The sequence below is a fragment of the Brassica napus genome, chromosome C1 (genome assembly GCF_020379485.1).
Source record: "Brassica napus cultivar Da-Ae chromosome C1, Da-Ae, whole genome shotgun sequence".
In the NCBI taxonomy this organism is placed as follows: domain Eukaryota; kingdom Viridiplantae; phylum Streptophyta; class Magnoliopsida; order Brassicales; family Brassicaceae; genus Brassica; species Brassica napus.
In genome coordinates this window covers 38,786,650-38,813,093 of record NC_063444.1, presented here as the reverse complement: position 1 = coordinate 38,813,093, position 26,444 = coordinate 38,786,650, and the positions used below count along the sequence as shown (strand labels likewise).

At 43.1% G+C, this 26,444-nt stretch overlaps 1 non-coding gene across 1 annotated transcript; it reads left to right on the top strand.

Annotated features, from left to right (window-relative positions):
- Nucleotides 1-7,664: 7,664 nt before the first annotated feature.
- LOC125581158 lies at nucleotides 7,665-7,772 on the top strand. The gene has a single exon (XR_007318869.1). It is a non-coding gene; the product is annotated as a small nucleolar RNA R71 (small nucleolar RNA).
- The last annotated feature ends 18,672 nt before the right edge of the window (nucleotides 7,773-26,444 follow it).

Below are 26,444 nucleotides of genomic sequence, written 5' to 3'. Positions count from 1 at the left end.
CTGGATGTTCAATGATCAAACGAGTTGATCGAGTTGCGTTTGTTTAAGACGGTTGGCGTGTTCGTCGGGGCCAATCGACGAATGGGGTGTGAGTATTCGGTGGGTTTTATGGTCGCGTTTGGACGGTTGTTTGCAGAGTTTTCGATTTTTAACTTGGAGACGTCTCACAGTTGCTTCGAAGACTGTACGTATATTTTAGGTGCTGAAGAATGACTGCTTTGTGGTTGGGACCGGATAAGGCCGGTGACAAGAGTCTTAATGTTTTTAGATTTTCTAAGCGTGTTCTGAGACTTTTGCGTTAATTGGAGCGCAAGTGTTTTAATAAAAGGGAAAACGTGTATTGTAGTAACAAATTAAAAAAAAAAAAACTCGATTACAATGATGCATCTTTTTCAATGTGGGAGTATACGAGTATTCCCCCCCCCCTTTAGAAAGGGGGATAGTTGAACTCGTCTTTTGACGAGCTGCCTACGTACCTCTTTCAAGGATCAAGCCATCTCGTAGTTCTGTTTTATGCCGCAAGTATTCTTACTCGGCGGTTGTTGCCGTGCTGACCGCCTTGATCCTGGTGACCGTGGCCGGGTCAGTGCTTTTATCCGGGTGTTCTGCAGTGTTGGCTTTGAAGCGTTCGCGTCGGCAGACGATGTTGAATCGTCTTTCTTTGAAGTGTTTTCGGCCGAAGGTTGAGCTATCTTCGTGCGCTTGCGAGTTGCCGTTGCAGAAGTCGCGATTTGCCTCAACTTATGCTCCGCAAGGAAGCATAGTCGTGACTGTTTTTGGCATCCCCAGATGGCCGCGATCCATTCCGGGTTGGGAATTTGACGCCGAGGTGGTACGTCGACGGAACGGCTTGCATGACGTTGAGCCATGGGGTTCCCATGATCACATTGTAGATAGCAGGATGATCGACCACCGCGAATTCGACGATTTTTGTGATTTCCTTGGCCATGACTGGCAGCTGGATCGATCCGAGAGTCATCGACACTTCGCCCGAAAAACCCGTGAGTGGTTTTGGCGTTGGAGTTACTTCTCTGAGTTTGATGCTCATCCGATTGAGGGTGTCGCGGAAGATAACATTGACCGTGCTTCCCGTGTCAATGAGTACTCTTCCGACTTCCAGATCTCGTATGACCAGATCTATGACGAGCGGATTGCAGTGAGGTTGATCGATCCCGCCGGCTTCCTCCTTCGTAAAGGTGATTGAGCTGTTTCGACCGTCTCGGGGGGGGAGACCATGTAGGCCAGTTCGCACTCGATTCTGCCTTCCGCTGGTAAGCCTTGATGGCCGAAACCGAATCGTTGCAGTATTGCGATCCTCCAATGATCATGTTGACTCTGCGATGATTGTTATCGTTTCCTTTGTCGTCCGGCCTTCTTCCGCGTTTATCCCCGGATTGGTTTCTTTGAGGGGATTTCTCTGCGGGCGGATTTCTGTCCGTCTTCGGGGGGCGATCAGTCTCGAGGATGAGGTCTTTTACGCTGGTTACTTCCGAGAGCTCTCTAGCTAGTAGCTTTGCGGCCAGCCTTGCTCCCAAGACTTTGCAGTTAGTCGTGGAGTTGCCTCGGGATTGGTGGAATTCGCAGAAGGTGTTTTCATCATATCCTTGATTGCGAGTCCACGTATTACCCGTGGTTTGGCCTTGGAGCTCTTCCTCCTCGTGATGGACGTACTTGTCGTTACGACAGTTCTTCTTCGTTTTCGGGTCTACATCTTTCGAGGACGTTCTTGTCGACTTATGTTTCTGCGACAAGACTTTCGTTTCCTCCTCGATTATGATGTAGTCTGTCGCCTTGTGGAGGGCGTCCTGGATCGTCCGCGGTTTGTAGAGGGTTATCCATTTTCTGAATTTCGACTTGTACCAGAGCATTTTTCTGAGCGCGTCAATGGCCACTTTGTCGCTTATCCGACTAACCCTGGACATCACCAGCTTAAACCGGCTGATGAACTCGCGGAGGGGTTCGTCTTCCCTCTGGGATAGACTCCAGAGATCGACATCGGAAGTTTCTCTATCTATGAACATAAAGTATTGTTTTAGAAATTCCGATGCGAGCTGGCGGAAACTCCCGATAGAGTTTCGCTTTAGGCGTGCGAACCACTCGAGCGCTGCTCCTTCCAGATTCTCGACGAATAGACGGCAATAGCCGGCGTCTTTTTAGCCGTCCTTCAGTCTTGCTCTTCCCATCGTGATGTGGAAAGCCTGAAGGTGCGCCTTCGGATCGGTTGTACCATCATACTTTGGTACTTTGATTTTTCCCAAATCAGATACCCTCATATCGGAGATGCGTGCTGTGAAAGGAGTCTTCCGAGCCCCTTCTAGCAGCCTGTCGATCTCGGGGGCAGCACTGGTAGCGTGATGGATCTGGGATTTCACGGTTCTTACCTCTGCTACAGTTTTGGTGATGTAGTCGCGAAGATCGCGGATATCTGATGTCTCGTCAGTAGATTTCCGAGCTTGTCGGCGTTTACTGCGAGTTATCTCGGTTTGCTTTTCAGCCAGCTCTTCTTGCTCGTTCCAATAGAGGATTTCCTCCTCTTCCGTCATTGGTTTGTCGAATGGAGATATTTCCCGAGTAGATCGGCTTCTGGTCCTTCTTGGATGTCTGTCGACGTCCTCCTCGGTATCGTTGGAGAAGTCGCTGGGATCCAAGTCGACGTGCTCGACTTCATTATCCTCTGAATCCTTCGCGGGTGGCGGAGGACTTTCAGGGTTCCCTTTTTCGATCGGAGATTTTTCGCTAGGGTTTTGACCCGAAGGTCGTTCCCGCGCGGTTCCAGGCCTATCGAGTGGGGTTGCGAAGTCGAGTCTTTTCCCGCGAACTTTAGTGGTTCCGCGGGGACGGATCGCTCGAGTCCTTGCCGTTAAGGTTTCAACTTGTTTGGTCAAGGTGCTCACGAGCTTATCCTGTTCTTCCGACCTTTTTTCGTAGGTGGCGAACATCTTTTTAAACTCCTCGATCGCCGCGGCGTTGGCTGGTGCGTTGGCCGCAGATACGTCCGCTGCTGGAGTGTGGAGATCAGTGCCGCTGCCTCCGTTAAGAGGAGTTTGCACGTTGTCCGCGTTGTCAGTTGACATGTCTGGTTGGGAGTGATGTGGTTGCGAGTTAGATTGATCCGTACCTCCCCCCTTCCTTCTAGCGCCAAACTGGTGGGAACCGAAATTCATAATGTCGATTTTCATTTAAATAAGGAAAGTAGGCGAACCCTAATTTCCCAGAGGTCCCGGATATCTGCTAATACCACACGCTAATCAATCAGAACACGAGGTAACAACGATAAAGTATATGAAATCGTAAAAAGAAAGCAAAAGGAGTTTTATTCCGAATTCGCGTATGAGCGTTACAACAAGGTAGAAACCTCGGCTATGAGAGCTGTCGGCGAGATTCCTAGTTCTAACAACCTAAGACTGCAAAACCTAGTTGAGTCGCAGCTCGAAATAAAAAAAACGGAAAGTTGCCTAATTGCTCTAAGTGATAAGTTTGCTCTCTCCAAGTTCCCTTTTCATGCCTCTAGCCTAGGACTCCTTATATACTCGCTCCTAGGTCGGTTTACACTTTTCCCCTTCTGCCCTTAGGCCGTCATAGCCTAAAAGTGGAGATATTCCATTTTGTCCGATCTTCGTAATTATCCTCAAAATTTCGTATTTATCCGCGGAAACTTGACATTTATCTTTCCTTGCGAACCAAGCGTAAACCGTCCCACGATTTACGGGCTGCTGGTTAAGAAATCGTAAGGTGGGCTTCGAGTCACGTCTTAGGTCCCTTTGGGCCGTCTTTCGACTTGAAGCGTTTATTTCGACTTCTTTCGATAAAAGCGAACTTTCCGCGTTTTTATCGTAAATTTTGATTGATGACTTCGAATGGCGGAAAACATGAAATGGTTTCGCTAAGGTCTTCGGGAGACAACATCGAAGGGTAGACGAGAATGCATAGATTCGTGTCGTATCTTGGCTCGAGCTTGGTTGCTACGTAGCGACCAAACGGGACAGACTCTACGTAGCGACCGAGCGGGATGGACGTTCGGTCGCTAGGCAGCGACCGAGCTTGGCTCGAGCTTGGTCGCTACGTAGCGACCGAGTGGGATGGACGCTCGGTGGCTACGTTGCGACCGAGCTTGGCTCGAGCTCGGTCGTTGCGTAGCGACCGAGCGGGATAGACGCTCTGTCGCTACGTAGCGACCGGGCAGTGTGCATGTGAGGTAGTTACGTAGTGACTGAGCTTGGTCTATCCGTGTTCCGATTTCCACATTCGAACCTATCCGTGGCTGGCTCAGATACGTTTCGGTTACCTTGGGACAGCTTGTGTTTAATCCACACGGGGTTTGAACAAGGTTTTATCTCGAGAACATATGCCGCGACATTCTTTTGACCAAGCACAATTTGTCGCGGAAAGACACTTATACTTGTATTTTGCGGAGATTTGGATGTTAACTTCGTCGTAACCGTTTTCGACCCCAACATCTGTATGAATGAACTAGCATGTTCAGGAAGACATATGTACGCTGGTTCATCTTCTGAAGCTCTATCCAGAAGTCTTCTGATATCCTTGGTGTAAACAGGAATGGTGTGCCTATCCCGATCTCTGGCAAATTTGCGGTCATCTCTGTAGACTCCATAATCATCTTTCTTTTCTCAGTTAAATTTCCTGTTACCATAAAGGTCATAAGCTCTTTTGCCGAATTCTGGCCGTCTGGCGAACGTTGGGACGTCTATGTTGATCGATGGATGAGTTGTATGGCGAGATCGTTGTTTGAAGTTGTTTTCTATCCCACCAGCTGTGCCATAGAACTCCTTTGTAGTCTTCTGTTCGCGGTTGCTGCGTTGATGCATGAACAGATTGTCTGCTCCATTGGCTGTCTGAAGGATATCTGCAGTATCTTCTCGAGATACGTGTAGTGTGCGGCCGTCTATGGCTTTTGCATAGCCATTAGGGTCCCTGAAAATACCAAATTCGTCTGGAGTTAGATACTGATTATCAAATTTATCTTTTTCTCTTACAGTAGTTTTCAGTATTGGATGGTTGTCGATCGACGTGGTATTGTTGGTGTCGATCGATTGTTGAGGAAGCTTGTCAATCGATTGCTGATGACGAGTTTCGATCGATTGACTAGAACGAGTTCTTTCCCAAGCAGCTTCTGCTTGAAACTGATTTGTATCAACGCGTTTTTGCATGTTGAGCAGCTCCTCGTCTGTGAAACTATCTTGTAGTTTATCTGCTCCTGGTGTGTAGGTTATTGTTTCTACTGCAAAGCTCTCGTGGTGGTGTTCATCTGCCAAACTACCAATCGAGTAGTCTCCATCTCGTACATGGTTGAAGTTAGTGTCGACTGATTTGTAGTAGGTAGTATCGGTCGATGCTTGCTTTCGGCATCGTTGTTGAGGTTGAGTGTCGATCGATGGCAAGCTTGTCATGTCGAACGATGGTGCATTCCTTTTCCAAGAGGAATGATGTAAGAGTTTATATTCCTCATCAAGGATGGCTATGTATTCAATGGCTCGTTCCTCCTTGAAGTCTTCATCATACTCGTCTGTATGCATATTTTTTCTTGTGTAAGCGTCAATAGTGGGGTTGTAGTAGTCATTCTCCCAATCATCTGGACTACCTATCGACCGATTCTTCATGTGGTATGTCGGTCGATTTCTTATGGTTTGTGTCGATCGACGTAACTGGATGAGTGTCGATCGATTCTGAGTAGTAAGATTCGTAATCGGCTCCATAGTGGCAAGCTACATTGATTCTTGCATCATTGATTCTTCTAGACATCGTCTGTGGCTTCTTGACTGGGATAGGGTCGTAGTGGTCATTAGGATCGATGAGTGTTAGACACAACTGGTTGGTTTGCAAGTTACATACTGCTCTCACTGTTGACAAGAAAGCTCTCCCAAGTAGTAGAGAAGAGTTCTAGTTTAACTTGATATCCAAGACATGGAAATCTACTGGTACTAGGGCATTACCAATCTGCACCTTTAGGTCTCTCATAATTCCTCCTGAGTTCTTTTGGGAACAATCCACAAAAGTGAACAATTCCTGCGAAGGCTCCACCTGCATACCCAGATGGTTTGCCATAACCCTAGGTAGGATGCTGACTGATGCTCCTGTGTCGCACAAGGTATGTGAGAATTCAATACCCTGCACTGTGCATGGTATTGCAAATTGCCCAGGATCACTCTTTTTCTTCAATGTAATCCTTTTCCTCATCTTTTCTCTAGCTTCACAGAACATTCTCCTAATGTCTTCTTCTTTCTCTCTGGTTTCTCTGAAGAACATCCACAATCTGTGGCTGTAATAAGCTTCTTCGAATGGCTTATGTAGAGGAATCCTGAAGACTCCCTTTTGGAAATTTTCATTTTCCTTTTCATTAGCCTCCTCTTCAGATGTTTCGCCACTTTTTCTTTTCTTTTCCTTTGGGTTCTTCCAGTAGAAACCCTATCCTCTTCCATAGGATCATCTCCATCATCTGAAGGTGTCCTGACAGGCTCCAGTGGTTGTTCTGAAGGTTTAGGTTTAGGTCTGAGTGCGTTAAGTCCTGCCACATCTATCTTCGACATCTGCACTCGGTAGGTGATAGGGGCTCGTCGATCGATAGGTGGTGATGGCTGTCGATCGATATTAGCTTCTGAGTGTCAATCGATGTTGCTGTTGGCATGTCGATCGATTTGGACTTTGTCAGGGCTGGGCGGATGTGGGTGTCCTGATGCGAACTTCTCGTGAGTTAGAATCTTCACGACATTGTAAGATGCGGTTGTCTCCGTAGGCGTTGTCGATCGATGCTTTAGTACTCCTGTCGATCGATTTGAGGTTTTGTATGTCGATCGATGTTCGGTGGATGGTGTCGATTGACACCAATGTGACCCGCCAAAACTCATCAAACTTTCTACCTCTAAGTCGCCTTCTTGCAGCTTCTCTTCCTTCACCACTTGCCAAAAGTCATCCTCAATAATGGCATTCACGTGGTGCTTCATCACATCATCCCCTACTCCTCTTGTTGAAGCTTCCTGCCTCCTAATAGCATCTCCTGTCTGCATAACCTGTATCTCCATCTTCTTCACATGAGAGCTCAAAGTCTCAAACTTTATGTTCAGATTGGTGTAGTAAGAATCTATCTTCCCATTGAAGTCCACAGTCATTCGCTGCTGTGCCTCAAGAACCCTATCGAGCATCTCCTCAATCTTGCTCTCTTGAGTAGGCGGCGGTGGCTTCTGGTAGTAGGAACTTCCAAAATTCATGTTGTTGCTGTAGCTGTTTTGTAGGGTTTTTGGTATTGCGAGTTTTGGTTGAAGTTACTCCTATTTCCATAGGAGTTTTTGTTTCCACCCTGGTTTCCTTGGAATCCAGCTCCACCGATGTAGTTTACTTCTTGTTCCTCTGCTCTACCCTCTACAGCTTCTGCATCTTCGACAAAGCTAACCTGCTTCTTGAGAAGCTTGTGAACACTGTCCAGTTTTGCCTTCACTTCATCCATCTGATCATTCCCAAGGATGGTGGCAGATCTCTTCCTCTCAAAATCAGTGTTCTTGGTGTTGTTGTTGGATGCTAGGTTTTCAATCACCTTGACTGCCTCCTCTGGATTCCTGGTGTTGAAGTTTCCATTGCTGGAAGCATCAAAAGTCATCTGGTACTGCACCGCGATGCCTCTGTAGAAAGTACTGAGTAGTTATACTTCATTGAATCTGTGGTGTGGACAGTCTCTCTGGTAAGACTTGAATCTGATCCAAGAGCCTCTGAATGATTCTGCAGGCTCCTGAGTGAATGTAGAAATCTTGCTCCTCAAGTCTTCAGCACGCGCCTCATCAAAGAAATTGCATAAGAATGCATTCTTGATGTCGCTCCAGGATTTAAGAGATCCTTGTTGTAACTGCTTGAGCCAATGCAGAGCTTTTCCAGCAAGTGAATATCTGAAAAGTTTGCACAATAGGTAGTCCTCAGAGACTCCCTCGACTCTAATAGCAGATATCAGATCCTCGAACCTCTCCAGATGCTCCATAGGATGCTCGTGGGATAGTCCATGCTAGGGTGGCTGTCCCACAAGTGCGTAGTACTGCGCTTTCAACTCAAAATCCCTCTCAATGGTGGGAGGAAGGATGGCTGATCTGTTGGTGTAGTAGCGATCTGAACGGTGTTAGTCAGCCAACATCCTAGGTTGCACAGCCTCATCTACAAGTAAGGTAGTACCTGTAGTAGTAGCATCAGGCTCAGGGATTGCAGCCCCCTGAGCATCTATTCTCTGACCTACTGCATTATGCAGATGACCCTGCTGGTCATGAAGGTCTCCATTGTTGTTCTGAACAAGTATCAAAGTCGCAACCATGTCTCGCGGTTCAGTATCGATCGATGTCTGAGATGGAATGTCGATCGATGTCAGGTGACGGGTATCGGTCGACGGAAGTTTTGTGTTACCGATCGACAGGGGTGAGCGAGAATTGGTCGACGGGACTGGTGTCTGGTTCGACGGTGGTTGAGCAGAAGTGTTGTTGTCGGTCAATAGGGAGCGCTCTTCCTTACGGATCGTGCGTTCCAAACTTGCAGGATCTGGTGAGAATATCAGTTGGGATTCCTTGTTGCTTCTGGTACTGCTGGGCATGTACCTGAAAATCCAAGAAATTTTTTTTTTGCCAGAATAATTAACAAAAATTAGAAAATAGGCGATCAAAGCTCCCCGGCAACGGCGCCAAATTTGATACCACTCAAATTACCCTAAGGAGTGATTAATACTCTCTCAAATAAGAGGTCGAGTTGTAGTACTTAGGGATCGAATTCACAGGGAGCTAGGGAACCTAGGGATTCTAATATGATTTGTTAAGCAAAGATGTTTTAAGAGTTTTAAAAGTAAATTGCAGTTTTATATTGAACAAGTGTTTGTTCAATAGCAGGTTTTTTTGGGTTTTGATGCTTAAAAAGGAAATAGCTAGACTTAGGGTATTCCTGCCTGTCACGCGGGTGACCCGGGTTCGATCCCCGGCAACGGTGCCAAATTTGATACCACTCAAATTATCCTAAGGAGTAATTTATACTCTCTCAAATAAGAGGTCGAGTTGTGTGAGAACCGAAATTCACACCGTCGATTATAATAAATAATAATGAAGGAAAACCGAGTGAACCCGTTTTTCCTTGAAGGTCCGAATTCTCTGTGTAATCACTTTAGAACGATAAAAAGATAGATAATCGCTCAGAGGCGTTTTATTGAATAGTATGAATACAAGACTTCTCCGAGAGGAATAGAGATATGCTAACTATCGGAACAACAGGACAAGAGGCGGCCAAGACGTTCTATGCCTTGACGTGCTAGTCTAACCACCTAAGCCCTAAGTTCTCTAAGCTAGCAGGAGTTCTCTAAGTCTAAATTCTCGGATCCTTTTTCTTCTGCACCTGCGCTCCTTATATAGTCGCTCTAGGTCGGTGGCCCATCCTTCGCCTTCGGACCCAAGTCTATCTCTTTCGGGAATATTCCATTTTTCGTCGATCTTGATAGTTATCCTCGAATCTTTACATTTATCTTTGGAAACTTAGCATTTATCGTATTTATGCGAGTTAGGACAAACCGTCATAACTTTTATTGGCTCGAATCCCTTCTGAGAGCCTAGATGGGCCTCTAGACCAGTTTGGATCCTTGCGGACCGTTCTTAGGCCTTTTGGCGTTTATACGATTTCTCGGTTTTGGTCATAAAACTTCGAGAATAACTTTAATCAAAATGAAACGAGAAGTATATGGTCCCGAAGGCCGGATATCACAGCTATACGGAAGATACGGGAATCGAAGTAAGTCGGAAAGGCCGGGATCAGGTCGAGCTCGCCGGGCGAGCTGACTCGCGTGACGGCCGAACTCGCCGGCGAGCACAACCACGCGACGGTTCGCTCGTTCGTTCACTTCCGATCTTTCTTTCAGTGAATTTTTTACGAGAAATCCGTGAATAAAAAATAATCATAGCCGTTGATTTCGAAATAACCGTTTTTGACCCCAACAGTTAGCCCCTCAGCCCGTAAGACTCGGAGACGATTTTGCGGGTGTGTGATATGAATTAGAAATCAAAATCTTTGGCTAAGAATATTTATTGCGGAAATCCACGTCACCCTCATATCCTTATAAGTAGCAACTCACCACTCCTCATTCTTCACACATCTCTTTCTCTCACATTCTCTTTTCTTCAAATTACCTATCAAGAATGTCTTCCTCCCCAAGTGAATAGAAAAGATCCGATGTCGAGATGGGTGAGGCCAACTCGGCACTTCCGACTCCGGCCATGCACGAAGCTACTCCAACCTTCATCGCCGGGTTTCTTTCTTTCAAAGAGATACTGTTCAGACGCAGTGCCGAGAAGGAAGGGGGTCGGATTCAGCCTGAGGTGCCAGCTATCCTTTCTTTGCCTGCGATGTCGACCTCGGCTGGAGGAAACAAGTCCCCTGGTGATGCCACGCCCCTTGCAGAATCGGCCATGGTTCATGTTCAAGTTCCAGAGGTCTCGGCTCAACCCTCGGGCTCTTCGACCACACCAGTCCCAGCTCCTAAGGAGGAGAAGGCGACGGAGTTGATGCCTCCACCTTTGGATAGGAAGGAGATCGTCCTAGGGCTTCCCGCGTCCAGTGCTGCTCCTTTGACCAAAAGTCGCAAGAGGACTGGCGCTGCGACCGAGACCGTCAAGAAAAGGAGATGTACCGCTGGCGCGGAAGGAGAGTCCTCGGAACCTTTGTCGCAACATCGTGCCAAGGTTTGTTTTGACTATTCTCTGCATAAGCCACCTTGTTCTACGATTATCCTGACCCTTATTTCATGTATAGTTTGTATCCCTGATGGACAGGATGCTCAGCGACTGCGGATCAGAGATAGAGCGTTCGACAAGGGGCCTGCCTGAATCGCGAGAGACATTGAAACAAGCCGAGGCCGCGTTGAAATCTGCTGAAGCTGCTCGTGCTGCTGAGCTCTCTCAGCTGGAGGTTTGGGTCAGCGATCTCGAGCGGGACCTCGGAAAGTCGGCGAGTGCATTGTTCAAGCTGAAGAAAGAGAAGAAGAGCAAGGCTTCCGAAGTCTGTCGTCTCCAGCGTGAAATTCAGAACCGAGAAGAGTCGAGGACTGTTGCTTCGAGGGATGATTTTCACGCTCGCCTAACGAGGATGGCTGTTCTGTTTGATTCTCTTCATGGCAGTCCACGAGAAGGATCTGGCTCTGGCGAGCGTCGAGGGAAGCCTGAACGAGATCCACCTGCTTAAAGGCAACATGGTTCCGACTCTGGACTCCGAAGAAACCAGGCTGTTGTCTCACAAGGAGGAATTGAAGGCTTCCGACGGAGACTTCGACTTGATCCTCTCTCAGATGCAGTTCGAGTGCACCCTCACGCCGTGTTCGGGAGAGACCGAGGGGCAAGGCTCTGTGGCTGAAGAAGGTGGAGATGTTGCGAGCGGGAGAGGAAACGACGAAGCGGCCGAGGGAGGCAATGGCTGTGAGGTTGAGGATGAAGGTAGTGCTCCGAGGAGTGCTTAGGGTAATGATCCTTTCGGGGATTTTTTTTATTTTCTGTTTTGACCTGTTTGTGAGGCCGCAGTTTGCATGTTTCGGGACTGGCTGTTGGTGGCTTTGAATCCCTGCCCTTGTTAGGGCTTTTTGTATAATTCTTGGCTCAATCTATAAAACCTTTTCGGCTTATTATAAATCGAGAGAACTCCGGGTTTTTCCAAGTTAGAGGGCGAAGGAGTGAGTTGTCGTCTCGTTCCTTGCCCCGGGACGATCACCGTATCCATAGTCTGTTGAGCGCGCAGCTTTTGCTTTGTGCGAGGACTCGTGAAAACGTATAGACTTAAGTGAAGAGACAAGTTTTGGGATCTCATATCGGGATGTCGATATTATTCCTTTGAGATGTCAGGATCCAGCAAGACTGGGTTTAGGGCAAGACCTAGGTTTACTTTCGGACTAAGGCTATGCGATGACAATTCGGCTTTCGTTTTGCCTGTTTGCGATTTCTACCTGATTCATACCGATATAAAGTCCGCGAAGTGTTATCGGCTTATATGACTTGTCTTGGCATGAATCGAGCTACTTCCAAAGGCCGTTTGGAGGTGCTGGCCAAAATTTTGGATTTTCTTGTATAGCGCGCTATGGTATCCTTGTCGGATGTAAGAGAGCCTATCCTTTCGAGGGCGGCTAGTGTCTGTTTAGGATGTTAGGGTTCGTTTGTTGTGATCAGCAACAAAGAAGTGATGCCCTTTTAAAGGCATTTCACTGTTAGAGGTATGTTGATTTTGGAAACAAGAGTGTTGTTTCCATAAGTGTTGGAAAGGCCGTAACTTCAAGCGTGTTACGACGTCTCACAATGCTAGAAGTTAATCTTTTTTGTTTTGAGCCGCGTTTTTCTTGCGGGCTTTTTACCAAGGATGCTTTTTTTTATGAGCATTTGTGGGTTTGTTGGTTTTAGCGTGATAGCTGATTTAGGCGTTCTGGGCGAGTTCTGGACCGCCGTTCTAGCCGTTTGTCGGATAGTGGGCTTAGCGATTGTAGCGTCGCGTTTTTTTTTTTGTAAAAAGTTTCGAAAAGATCGACTTTTTGAAAGTTGTGGGAGTATACGAGTATACGTACCCATCCCCCCCCCCCTTTTAAGATGGGGGGATAGCTGAACTCGCTGGGCGAGCTGCCTACGTACCCTTTTTTTTGGGGATCAAGCCATCTCGTAGTTCTTTGGATCCACTTTACGATTAGTGGTAGTATTTCTTAAGATGCATCGCGTTCTAGGTTCTTTGGATCTTGACGTCCTGCATGTTTACGATTTGGTATGATCCTGGTCGGACTACCTTTATGACCTTGTATGGACCTTCCTAGTTTGCTCCCAGTTTTCCCGCGTTACGTTTGGCAGTGTTTTGGAAGACTTTGCGAAGGACCAGGTCGCCTTCTTTGAACCTGCGATGGCGAACATTTGAATTGTAGCATTTTACGGCGGCGTGCTGGTAATTTTGGATTCGTATGAGAGCTTGATATCTCCGCTCGTTAATAAGATCGATTTCGTCCAGCAGCATTGCGCTGTTAAGATCTTCTCGTTCGGGGAGGAATCTTCTCTGTACTCCGGGAAATTCTACTTCCGCGGGGATCATACATTCCGTTCCGTAAACGAGGGCGAATGGGGTTTCACCCGTAACCCATCTCGGGGTCGTACGATGCGACCAAAGAACTCCTTCGAGCTCTTCTGCCCATCGCCCCTTTTTGGCTTCTAAGCGCATTTTTAACCCGTCGAGGACGGTTTTGTTGATGGTCTCTGCCTAGCCATTGCACTTCGGATATCTGGGAGTTGACTTGGTCAGTCGTATCTTCCACTTCTCGCATAATGCTTCGAATCGGGTAGAGATGAACTGAGATCCGTTGTCTGTCACTATTTCGTAAGGGACCCCGTGTCTGGTGATGATGTTCTTCCATACGAAGTTATCGACTTGTACGTCTTTGATACTTGCGTAGGAATCTGCCCCTACCCACTTTGAGAAGAAATCCGTGAGGACCAGGAGGAAGCGTTTCTGCTTCGAGTTGTGTAATGGCCCGACGATATCCATGGACCATCGCATGAAGGGATACAGAGACGAGATGGACGAGAGGACTTCCGCTGGTTGATGGATTGTCGGCGCGTGCCTTTGGCATTTTTCGCACTTCCGTGCGAACTTCTCTCAGTCTTTGATCATAGTTGGCCAGTAATAACCATGGCGTTTTATTTTTACGGTGAGAGATCTTCCGCCGGAGTGGTTCCCACATGATCCGGAATGAACCTCCTCCATTACTCTTCTTGCTTTTTCGCCTTCGGCGCAGGTCATGAGTGGGCCGGAGAATCTCCACTTGTAGATTTCTCCTTCTACCGTTACATATCGCGCGGCCTGGGTCTTGATTTTGCGGGCCGTCCATTTCTCAGTTGGAAGCGTTCCGTTGATTATGTATGCTCGGATTGGCTCTAGCCATGGGCTGTCGCAGCCGTATTCCGACTGATCCACGTTTTCTTCTGGTGGGTCTTCGACTTCCTCCGCATTTTCGATTTGTGCTCGAATCAGATTGGCGACCACTGGTGGTCCGATGCTTGGGTGTTCGATGAACTCGACGGGGATTACTCATCTTAGTCCAGAATCCGAACTTGATGCGAGTTCGGCCAAGGCATCCGCCTGAGTGTTTTCCGAGCGAGGAATCCTAGTGAGGGCGAAGTGGTTGAAATCTCAGGAGAGGTCTTGGATGAGTTTCAGATATGCATCCATTCTTTCATCCCTCGCTTCGTATTCTCCGCTGTACTGATTTGCGACTAACTGAGAGTCACAGTAAGCGTTAATGTTGCGGATCTTAAGCCCACGGGCTAATCGTAATCCTGCGACGAGTGCTTCATATTCGGCCTTGTTGTTCGACGCATGGAATTCCAATCGGAACGATTGTTCCAAGACTTCGCCGGTCGGAGACATGAGCAGGATTCTGATCACGGATCCTTGTTTGGACGATGATCCGTCGACGTGATGGATCCAGGTTGAGTCCGGTTCCGTGTTCGTCATATCCCCCGTGGGAAATTCTACCAAGAAGTCCGCTAGTACTTGAGATTTTTCCCAGGTTCTTGGGCGGTACTCCACGTCGTACTCGCTTAGTTCGATTGCCCATTTTGCGAGTCGTCCTGACTGACTCGGACTGTGCAAGATGGTTCGTAGGGGGAAGGTGGTGAGGATTATTATGGTATGCGACTGAAAGTACGGCCAGAGTTTCCTTGCCGACGTCACAACTGCGAATGCTAGTTTCTCCATCAGGGGATACCGGGTCTCAGCGTCCAGTAACGTTTTGCTTATGTAGGTGATTGGTTTTTGCTCACCGCGTTCCTCTCTAATCAAAAAGCCGATTACCGCTGTTGTGGAGACTGTGATGTACAGGAACAAGGGTTCTCCCTCCACTGGTTTTGCGAGGAAGGGAGGAGTGTCTAGGTAACGTTTTAGCTGTTGGAAAGCTTTCTCACATTCCTCCGACCATTCGAACTTCTTATTCCCTTTCAGCGTGTCGTAGAAAGGAAGACACTTATCCGTCGAGTGCGAGATGAAACGGTTAAAGGCCGCGACTCTTCCGATTAGCCTTTGGACTTCCCGTTTCGTCCTTGGCGAGACCATCTCTATTAACGCGTTTATCTGCTTAGGATTGGCTTCGGTCCCACGACACGTGACTAGGTACCCGAGAAATTCTCCTGATGCCACCGCGATTCTACACTTTGCAGGGTTCAGTTTCATGTTGTGGGCGTTAAGTTTTGCAAAGCACTCTTCCAAATGGGAGACGTGGTTGTGCTCGTCAAGAGACTTTACGAGCATGTCATCGATGTATACCTCCATAGTCTTGCCGAGCTGTTTGGAGAAAATTTGATTGACAAGTCGCTGGTAAGTGGCGCCTGCATTCTTGAGACCGAAAGGCATTACTTTGTAGCAATATGTTCCCCGATCGGTGATGAACGCAGTTTTCTCACGATCGTCGGGATTCATCATGATCTGATTGTACCCGGAGAAGGCATCCATAAATGATAAGAGTTTGTTCCCTGCTGTTGCTTCGACCAGTCGGTCGATGTGCGGGAGTGGGAAGCAATCCTTTGGACAGGCCTTGTTGAGATCGGTGAAATCGACGCATACTCGCCATTTACCGTTTTTCTTTTCGACCACGGCCGGGTTAGCGAGCCAGTCTGGATACCTAACTTCTGTTATTGATCTGACCTTTAGGAGTCTTTCGACTTCCTCATTTACCGCGGTGGCACGCTCCGGTCCTAGCTTCCGCTTTTTTTGTTTGACGGGTCTGTAGGTTGGATCGATGTTAAGCTCATGACACGTTATGCCGATATCGATCCCTGGCATATCTTCCGCGGCCCAAGCGAACGCATTGAGGTTCTTTTTGAGACAGGCGATGAGCTCTGTCTTTGGTGGCTCGCGGAGGTTGGCTCCAATCTCGACGCATCGTTCCGGAGAGGATTCGTCGAGGCAGATCAAAATTACCGGTTCTAGGGATTCGGCCCTTTGAGATTGCCAGAAGACTTCTGAGTCTCATTCCGAGGCATTCTCATCGAGAGTCAGCTTTCTTTTCTTTTTATGGGAAGTTTCGATCGCAAAGTTCTTTCTTTTTAACTCGGTGGCGAAACATACTTGCGACATCCTGCGGTCTCCTTGTATAGTTTCGACTCCATGAGGGGTTGGAAACTTAAGGCACATATGGAATGTCGAAGGGATCGCTCGCATGGAATTCAGCCATGGAGTACCGACGATCGCGTTGTACGATGTTGGGCGGTTGATGACTAAGAATTCCGTGACTTTGATGACGCTCCCGTCTTTAACAACGAGGTCGATCGAGCTGAGAGTCATAGTAGCATTTCCCGAGAGTCTGAATAACGGGCTGGGTCTTTCCGTAACGGCACACAGATCGATCTCCATTCTTTCGAGGGTGCTTTTGTAGATAATATTGGCCGAGCATCCGGTGTCGACCAACACTCTCACTACGTCGATGTCCTGGATCGTCAGCTCGATGACAAGGAGATAGTTGTGGGGTTTGGCCTGATCGGCTGTTGCCCGGTCCTTGAAAGAAACGACATCGTTAGCTGCTGGAGTGGACATCCTGTGTCTTTTATCGTTTAGTGATTTTTGAGTTAGAGAATTCGCCAACCCCCCTCCTTCTAGCGCCAAACTGGGGGAACCGAAATTCACACCGTCGATTATAATAAATAATAATGGAGGAAAACCGAGTGAACCCGTTTTTCCTTGAAGGTTCGAATTCTCTGCGTAATCACTTTAGAACGATAAAAAGATAGATAATCGCTCAGAGGCGTTTTATTGAATAGTATGAATACAAGATTTCTCCGAGAGGAGTAGAGATATGCTAACTATCGGAACAACAGGACAAGAGGCGGCCAAGACGTTCTATGCCTTGTCTTGCTAGTCTAACCACCTAAGCCCTAAGTTCTCTAAGCTAGCAGGAGTTCTCTAAGTCTAAATTCTCGGATCCCTTTTTCTTCTGCTCCTGCTCTCCTTATATAGTCGCTTTAGGTCGGTGGCCCATCCTTCGCCTTCGGGCCCAAGTCTATCTCTTTCGGGAATATTCCATTTTTCGTCGATCTTGATAGTTATCCTCGAATCTTTACATTTATCTTTGGAAACTTAGCATTTATCGTATTTCTGCGAGTTAGGACAAACGTCATAATTTTTATGGGCTCGAATCCCTTCTGAGAGCGTAGATGGGCCTCAAGACCAGTTTGGATCCTTGCGGACCGTTCTTAGGCCTTTTGGCGTTTATACGATTTCTCGGTTTTGGTCATAAAACTTTGAGAATAAATTTAATCAAAACGAAACGAGAAGTATATGGTCCCGAAGGCCGGATATCACAGCTATACGGAAGATACGGGAGTCGAAGTAAGTCGGACAGGCCGGGATCAGGTCAAGCTCGCTGGGCGAGCCGACTCGCGTGACAGACGATATCGCCGGCGAGCACAACCACGCGACGGTTCAGCTCGCCGGCGAGCTGACTGGCGCGATGGTTGAGCTCGCCGGGCGAGTGCAACCGCACGTCGGTTCAGCTCGCCGGCGAGCTGACCGGCGTGATGGTTGAGCTCGCCGGGCGAGTATAACCACACGTCGGTTCAGTTCGCCAGCGAGCAGTCCGACGTGATGGTTGAGCTCGCCGGCGAGCTGACCCGCGTGACGGTTTAGCTCTCCAGCGAGTGGCTTTTGTGCGGGATTCGCTCGTTCGTTCACTTCCGATCTTTCTTTCAGTGAATGTTTTGCGAGAAATCCGTGAATAAGAAATAATCATAGCCGTTGATTTCGAAACAACCGTTTTTGACCCCAACAAGTTGTAGTAGTTAGAGATCGAATTCAAAAGGAGCTAGGGAACCTAGGGATTCTAATATGATTTGTTAAACAAAGATGTTTTAAGAGTTTTAAACGTAAATTGAGTTTTATATTGAACAAGTGTTTGTTCAATAGCAGTTTTTTTTGGGTTTTGGTGCTTAAAAAGGAAATAGCTAGACTTAGGGTTTTTATTCAAGAAAGTTGGAATTATAATCCTATAGATGCCTAATGAGTTGCATGCATGATAATGTAAAGCTCAACTATTTGATCAACAAATCTTTCGGCTCTTGCAGGCATTGACTTGTTGTCTATTAACTAGATCTATGATCTCAGCTCTCGTTATATTGATCTATAGAAAGTTTCGATCGATATTCCAATGGGCGTATCGATCGATACACCTTTTGCACCTTCGATCGATTATTCAAGTGTGATATCGATCGACGCCCTCTAGTAAAGCTTTATGCGCATGTTGAATGAATGCTTACTAATCTCACTAGATCAGCTCTCGCCTTGCTCATAGCGAGAAACATAGCTCTATTAGAATGTTTTCAGGATGAGAATTAAGCTATGGCTTTTATCAATCAATCCAAGGGAAGGTTTCTGGTAGATAATCTAGAAACAGACATTAATGAACAATCCTAAGGATGCTTATCACAACTCAGCAATCTATGGTTGGGGCTAATCCCTCCTAACCTATTTAAACCCTAAAATCTAACAAGAGAACTACTCAGACATGACTAAGAAATTCATAACAACAGTTAAGTATAAGAACTTCACAGAACAAATAAAATAGATATCAATGGAGTTCCAATCACAAATTATAACTTTGGATATTCTTTCATATCTATTAGTAAAACAATGAAACACAAAGAAATCACTCTTTGCCTCTAACATAGCGGCAAAGTTTATATAATTAGAGTAAAAATTCGTCAGGGCAATCTTGTAAAATAGTGAAATCTTGGGCTTCAAGTCGGCTGTGACCAAACGGGCTTCCTGCGCGCTTTGCTGTCGATCGACACCATGTCTTGTGCATCGATCGATTTTTGCTCTCCAATATCGACCGATAGTCGATCTCGATGGTCATCTCGGGTGCTTGCTCCAAATATCTCCAAAATGCTCCAAAATCATCACTTATCTCCAAAACATTCATGATCATATAAATATAATAAATAGACTCTATAATAATATAATTATCAGTAAAAACACCTATAAACTATGGATGAAAATGGGTCAAATCCATAGTCTATCACCGGTTCCCTTGGATGCAGTCCACCCCTTGCAGTGTATTACGGCCCCTTCCCGCCAAGACTCGGCGTGACTCAATCTTACCGGCGCCTCTATTCTTACCCGCCGTTTTTGAACGCTACGGCCGCCGCGTTTCCTGTCTACCCACCCTTTCCCTGGGTGGCTTACAATTCATTCAATCCACTTTCCTTATTCCTTTCATTTCCTTTTCTTATACCTTAGACTCATTCATTCTTTCCTTTAAGACGCCACCCGTTCTCGGTGTCACACTCAATCCATTTAACAATCATTTACAGATGTCCTACCATTCATCTAACCAGACCGGTTAACTGTACTCTAAGATCCTACGTTTAATTCTTTCTATCCATCTTAGCTCTCAATCACAGACAAACGGATCTTCAACCAATCAATCAATCACTCATCATTCATCATTACAACCAGTTCATTTAAAGTTGTTAATCAGTATGAGCGTTATGATGCAATATGATCTATCAACCTAACAACAAAAAGGATCTACTCAATCCTAGCTCCTCATTCAACAATATAGGAGAACATGAAAGAGATCTGGATAGAACACCTCACCTTAGCGTAGATCTGGATCTGGATCTGGAAGTAGAGAGTAATCGAGGTGAGATCTGAGATCGATGACACCACACAGTCACCACCACCACTCGCGGCTTCACGGCGAGGAGAGAGAGAGAGCCGGCCGGGAGTGAGAGAGAGATCGTGAGGAGAGAGAAGAGAGAGAAAGAGAGCTGTGAGGAGAGAGAAGAGAGAGGCGGCGCGGGGAGGGGGAGTGATTTCTCTGCAGAGCTTCGCTTCAAAGTTTCTGATGAGAGACTAAGGGGTGGAGGCTTGTATTTATAAGAAAGGAAGTGAGAAACCCTAAGGTTTTCTAGTTGGCCGTAGAGAACCCAATACCCTTTTAAAAATTTAATTGGGCCGGTTTTGGGATGTTACAGAGGCGCTCACCATTTTAAACCAAGTTTGACAGTTCCTGACGATTTCACTAAGGAGGGACATTAATATCTCAGAGGCCATCATGGTCAAAATGTCAGCATCAAGGATTGCTAAAAGAGACGAAAGTGAAGTCATAGTTTTTATGCATATGAGAAAATCATCTTCAACACAATATCCTCACCGTTCAAACATGTAGAAGTTTTGGAAAGAGAACAAGCTTCACAGGGGAGAAATCAAGTCTATAGTAACCCAAAACAAACAGATTTAGTGGAGTAAAACCAAAGTTTTTCCTTCCAATCTGCCACAATGGGAAGGAAAACAACCTCAACTTATTAATCCTAAACTCCATAAATCTGTAACAACATGAATTAAACAATGCCAATTCTCATAATGAGATAAGATAAGGCTAAAATGGAGTGCATCATTCTCATAGATAACGACAAAAACTACAAATACCTGAGCTTGTCAGGGCCGGCTTACAAGGGGGGACAAGTGGTGCGACCGTCCCGGGTCCGAGCCTGTGTCCCTCCGTATAATGATAAATAAGGGGTTCAATTTTTTATAAATTTATATTTTTATATATAAAAAAAATTATAAACACAATAAATAAAATTGAAAAAGGTTTAAAATTATTTGATATGTATATAATTTTATTTTCATTACAAAATATTACTGATTAAATTTTAAAAATATTTTAAACATTATCTCTATATAAATTTTAGAAAGTAAAAAAAAATTTTTTGCCCTAAGGTCCCTTGCAGTGTTGAGCCGGCCCTGGAGCTTGTTGATAAGTATAGTAGTGGCTCCCAAACACCTTCCACTAACTTTACCAATTTCACCTGCCAATCTGCTCTCAGCGTGTGATGATCCCTCTTTTCCCGAGCCAGTAGAGTATGAAAATTTAACGATCTTGCCAAATCAAAAATTTCTGTCTTGCGTAATCGCGAGGAGAGTACATGAGCCCTGTTCATTTCATAATCGCCGGATCCAACGGCTGCGGCAGAAAAACGTACTGTGGCGGAGACAAAAATATCAGTGTCAAAGGCCAAAGTAGACGCTAATAGATTGCCGGAGAGAGCAGAAATTTAAACGCCAATGCCGCTGATTTATTCAGCGTCCGTTTTATTGGGTGTTTGTTGCCGCAGCGACTGAAAGTTCAGTTAACGGTGCTTTACTGGTGCTCTATGTTGTCACTTTTAAAGGTTTAATTTTCTGACGCTACCTTTGACGCTGTGTTGATGAAACGAACAGGGAAATGGTTCTTCCCATTATCCCCGAGATGATCGTGGATCCATCCAGAAGCTGATAGGATCATCGTTTTGGTTGTAGTTTCTTTTCCATTAGTCGCTGAAAATAACAAACAAAGGAAACAAAAAATTTCACATATTTTTATGAGAAAAATACTACGCATCAAATTCGATAGCTTACTTTTTAGCCAAGGTATGAAATTGACTCCAGCACTACTCCATGATTTCACAATTGGAGGAGGAAGCTCATGATCTCCAGCACTACATAGATTTCTAGCTCACCCTGTCAAATAGGTTTATCCATCCCGTTCCGTCTCGTACCGCAGCGGATTAGTCGTCGAGTGGGTTACAGCGAGCCTGTCCCGCGCGGGCTGCGGTCTTCAAAATGCCGGCCCAAACCCGTACCGTAAAATATATAGGCCTTCGCGGGTCGTGCCGCGGGACGCCTCCTTATCAAACCGCCTACAACAAATTCTTCCATGAATGTTGAAGTAAAAGAATTGTGTAAGAGTGTTGAAGAGAGCTGATTTAGCTTCACTAAAAACTTATCAAAATCAATGCCACAAAGCTTTTTTTGTGCTGGCGTTCTTGAGTTAAAAACCTTCTTTTGTTATCAGCATAAGCTTTTGTTGAGTTTAAATCTGATTGAGTTGTTGTTTTTATAATAATTTGGCTCAAGTGTCGTATGTCTTCATCAAACCATCTCTCTTTTTAATTATTTGGATTGCAAGAAAATCCGTGAATCACTTTACCAAATTATACAAGTAACGTGATATATAACTAACTTTTCACCTAAACAACACCATTGTAACCAAATTTAATTTAAGGAAAACACCACTTCACAATACCGAAAACAAAATCAATCAACTTAAACAAGAAATATCACATTGTAATAAAGCAATTCATAGTTGTGTGTAATAAAAAGAGAAAACTAAATCAAAACACCACTAGAGCTCGAATCGTCATCGCTGGAGATGGAGTCGTTATCGCCGGAGCTCGAATCATCATCACCGGAGCTTGAATCATGCATCATCAAGGGAACTCCTTATGTTTTCTGGGGGAAAAGTCATAAAAATCGCTTTTTCTCATTCTCTTTCTCGTTTTTTTCAGGTAAAATAAAAAACGAAGAAAAAAATGCGGATCCATGTAATCCCGCATGACCCGTTTTGGCCCATCCCGCAAAAGACCCAGTCCTGCAAAGACCCGTCTGCGGGCCTAGAAAACCTCGTCCCAATACCGTACCGCGACAGTCTTTTACGGGTCAGGCCCGCGGTCTAGATCCATGATTGCCATCTCTATCACTCATGTATCCTTTCCTTTCGAGAGCAGTTTTGATGTTTCTGGGAATAGCCTTCCACTTTACTCTGAGAGACATCAAAAATAGTTTTCTGTTTCGGTGTACTTAGAATTCAACACACGGTTAACTATTTCACCCACCTCAGCAGCATCTGAAGATAAAAAAAAAAAGTAAAAATAAATAAATAAACAGTTTCAAACGGCGATCGATATGAGAATATAAGTTTTATACAGAGAATATAAGTTTTATACAGATAAACTCAGAAAAAACTATAGAAAAATTCAATCTGAATGCTTACAAATCAATAAAAAAAAACTTACAGGTAACTTTGGAATCTGGATCTTCCAAATTTGAAATGTTTTCATTTGATTGATCCATGTGCAAACAAGCAGCAGCAGCACGCCGATCGTATTGCGTCCTTCTCTCGGTAATCTTCTTGAAATCATGGCTGAGACATATCATTTCGCTTAACTCCTTAATCATCTTCGAATTCTCAACAGTTTCTTTGGCATAAGCCGCATCTGATCTTCCTTCACTGGGTTTAGAGGTGAGATGAGAACAGATAGCAGACTGATGTCAGGATCCATGTTATCTGAGATGGATGAATCTTCGATAAGTTTGTTTGTAACTAGGGGATGACTTAACTTATCTAAACTAACCAGAGTAATCTTTTTATAGAAACTAGGTGGTTGTCTGCGAATTCGCGAATATAAATATTGTAAGAAAATATATAATATGTATATAATGTCATAAATTTTGAATAATAATTAGAAACATTAAAAATATAATTTTTAACTTTAATTAGTTTGAAAATCAATCGTAAAGTTTCTATAAATTTGATGTAAAAATAACTGATGAATACTTAGTAATATAAAATATTTGTAAAATTATATATGTAATTAGGGGAAATCACATGTTTACCACTTTCATGCTACCACTTTTCATTTTTACCACCACTAAATGGACATTTTCAAAAATATTTTTTTTCATTAAGTGACAAAAGATTCTTATACCCTTGTTCTTTATATATATAATAAATAAATATTTAAATAAATAAAAATCTAAAAAATTAAAAAAAAAAAATTAATTATTCTTCGAATTATACTATTTCGAAATTCAAACCCTAAACCCTAAAACTCAACTCTAAACCCTAAACAATCAATCCTAACCCCTATTTTTTAAATATGAACCCTAAACCCTAAACCAACAATCCTAAACCCTATTTTTTTTTGAAATATAAATCCTAAACCCCGAGATATCAACTCTAAACCCTAAACCCCGAGACATCAACTCTAAACCCTAAACCCCGAGACATCAACTCTAAACCCTAAACCCTAAACCTTCAACTATAAACCCTAAAACATAAACTCTATACCCTAAACTTCAACTCTAAACCCTAAACCATCAAAACTAAACCCTACACTATCAACCCTAAACCCTAAACCGTAAAAAGTAAACTCTAAACCCTAAACCCTAAAAATTAACCCTAAACCTTAAAACATCAACTCTAAACCCTAAACCCTAAACCTTCAACCCTAAGCCCTAAATCCTAAACCCTAAACCCTAAAACCCTAGAGCTGATGTTTTAGGGTTTAGATTTGAAGGTTTAGGGTTTTAGGGTTTTAGGGTTTAGGGTTTACGTTTAGGGTTTAGAGTTGATGTTTTAGGGTTTTGATTTGAAGGTTTAGTGTTTTAGGGTTTAGGGTTCGAATTTCTGAAAAATATTAGGGTTTAGGGTTTACGTTTAGGGTTTAGAATTGATGTTGTAGGGTTTAGATTTGAAGGTTTATGGTTTAGAATTGATGTTTCGGGGTTTAGGGTTTAGAGTTGATGTTTGATGGTTTAGGGTTTAGAGTTGATGATTTAGGGTTTAAAGTTGATGTTTTTAGTTTAGATTTTGGGTCTAGGGTTTACGTTTAGGTTTAGAATTGATGTTTTAGGGTTTAGATTTGAAGGTTTAGGGTTTATGGTTTAGGGTTTAGAGTTGATGTTTCGGGGTTTAGGGTTTAGAGTTGATGTTTCATGGTTTAGGGTTTAGAATTGATGATTTAGGGTTTAGAGTTGATGTTTTAAGTTTAGATTACTTAACCTTATGTTTTTTTTTGTCAAAGTTAATCAAAAGGTTATAAATGTCTTTTACTCTTCATTAAAGATGAAGGTAAAATTGGTTAGTGTAAACATGAAAAGTGGTACTTTGAAAATAGTATTTTTGGTAATTTCCCATGTAATTATCACATTAACTTCTCCAACATATATTATGCATCTTCTTCGGCCTCTTCTTATTTTTTTCGTTATCATTTCGTTCTTTTTATAAAAATTTTGCTAATGTTTTCCTAATTATTTACATAATTTTGCCAAATATTTATTTTTCTCTCTAAATAGTAATACAAAACATACAATCAACGAAACAAAAATCCATCTTAGAATTCTTTTCAGTCATAATATTAACTTATTCACTATATTATATGACTTAAATGCAAAACATTTTTTAATCAAAATTCTCACATGATCCGTTAATATAATCCTTCCAATCTTAAAAGGCTAATTGTTTATAAAGCATATATTGACATTATAAGAGATTAGTAATTATTATAGATACGACTATATTTCTATATGAATATGAAATCGTTATATCGATTTCTATAAATTGTTTTATATTCATTATTTTATGTAGTGTTTAAATATAAAAATAATTGATCAAAAATTATTACACTTTCTTTATTTTTGAATATTAGCTACCATTAATTATTATTTTTAATATCATTTGGGTTATTTGGCAAGTGATAGTAATTAGTATTAGACTTATCTTTTATTTTAGATATAATTAAAATAATAAAAGTTCCGTTCATTATATTATGTAGTTTATAAATATAAAAAATAATTAATCAAGCGTTAATATTCTTTATATAATTTCAACAATTACTTACCATAAATCAGTATTTGTAATATAATTTAGATTTTTGGCAAGTGATAGTAATTGGATCTAGATTTTTTTTTATTTTAAATCTAAAATAAACAAATAGAATTAAAAATTATCGACCAAGCAAATTATAAAAAAATTCTTAAGACTGCACAAATGATCGACATGTAAGCAAAATTTACTTAAGTGGCTTCTATTTTAATATATAGAAGAATTTTTATTTTTTTAAATGTTTTATAAACTCATATAATAATTTAAAATTAAGATAAAATAATTTTGTAAGCCATGATAGATAATTTTATAAATGCTTTATTTTTTTATAAATGACTTATAAGACATATATGGACATTATAATACATTAATAATTATTATAATTTTTTATATAAATATAATGTTTTATATAAGAATATGAAATCATTATATCGATTTCTAGAAATTGTATTCAATTAATTATATTATGTAGTATATAAATATAAAAAGAATCAATCGAATATTATTACACTTTATACAATTTTGACAATTAGATACCATAAATTATTATTTGTAATATTATTAGACTATTTGATAAGTTATATTAATTGGTTCTAGACTTACCTTTTATTTTAGATCTAATTAAAATAATTATAAATTGAATATACTTCAACCAATCAAATTATAACAATTTTCTTAAACTCTCTCTATGATTGACACCTAGACAAAAGTCACTTAAGTGACTTCTCATTTAATATATAGGATAATTTAGATTTTTGGCAAGTGATATTAATTGGATTTAGATTTTTCTATCTTAAATCTAAAATAAAATTAATAAAATTAAAAATTATCGACCCAGCAAATTATAAAAAAAAATTCTTAAGACTACACAAATGATCGACATGTAAGCAAAATTCACTTAAGTGACTTCTATTTTAATATATCGGAGTATATCGGAGAATTTTTATTTTTTATAAATTTTTTAAAAACTCATATAATAATTTAAAATTAAGAT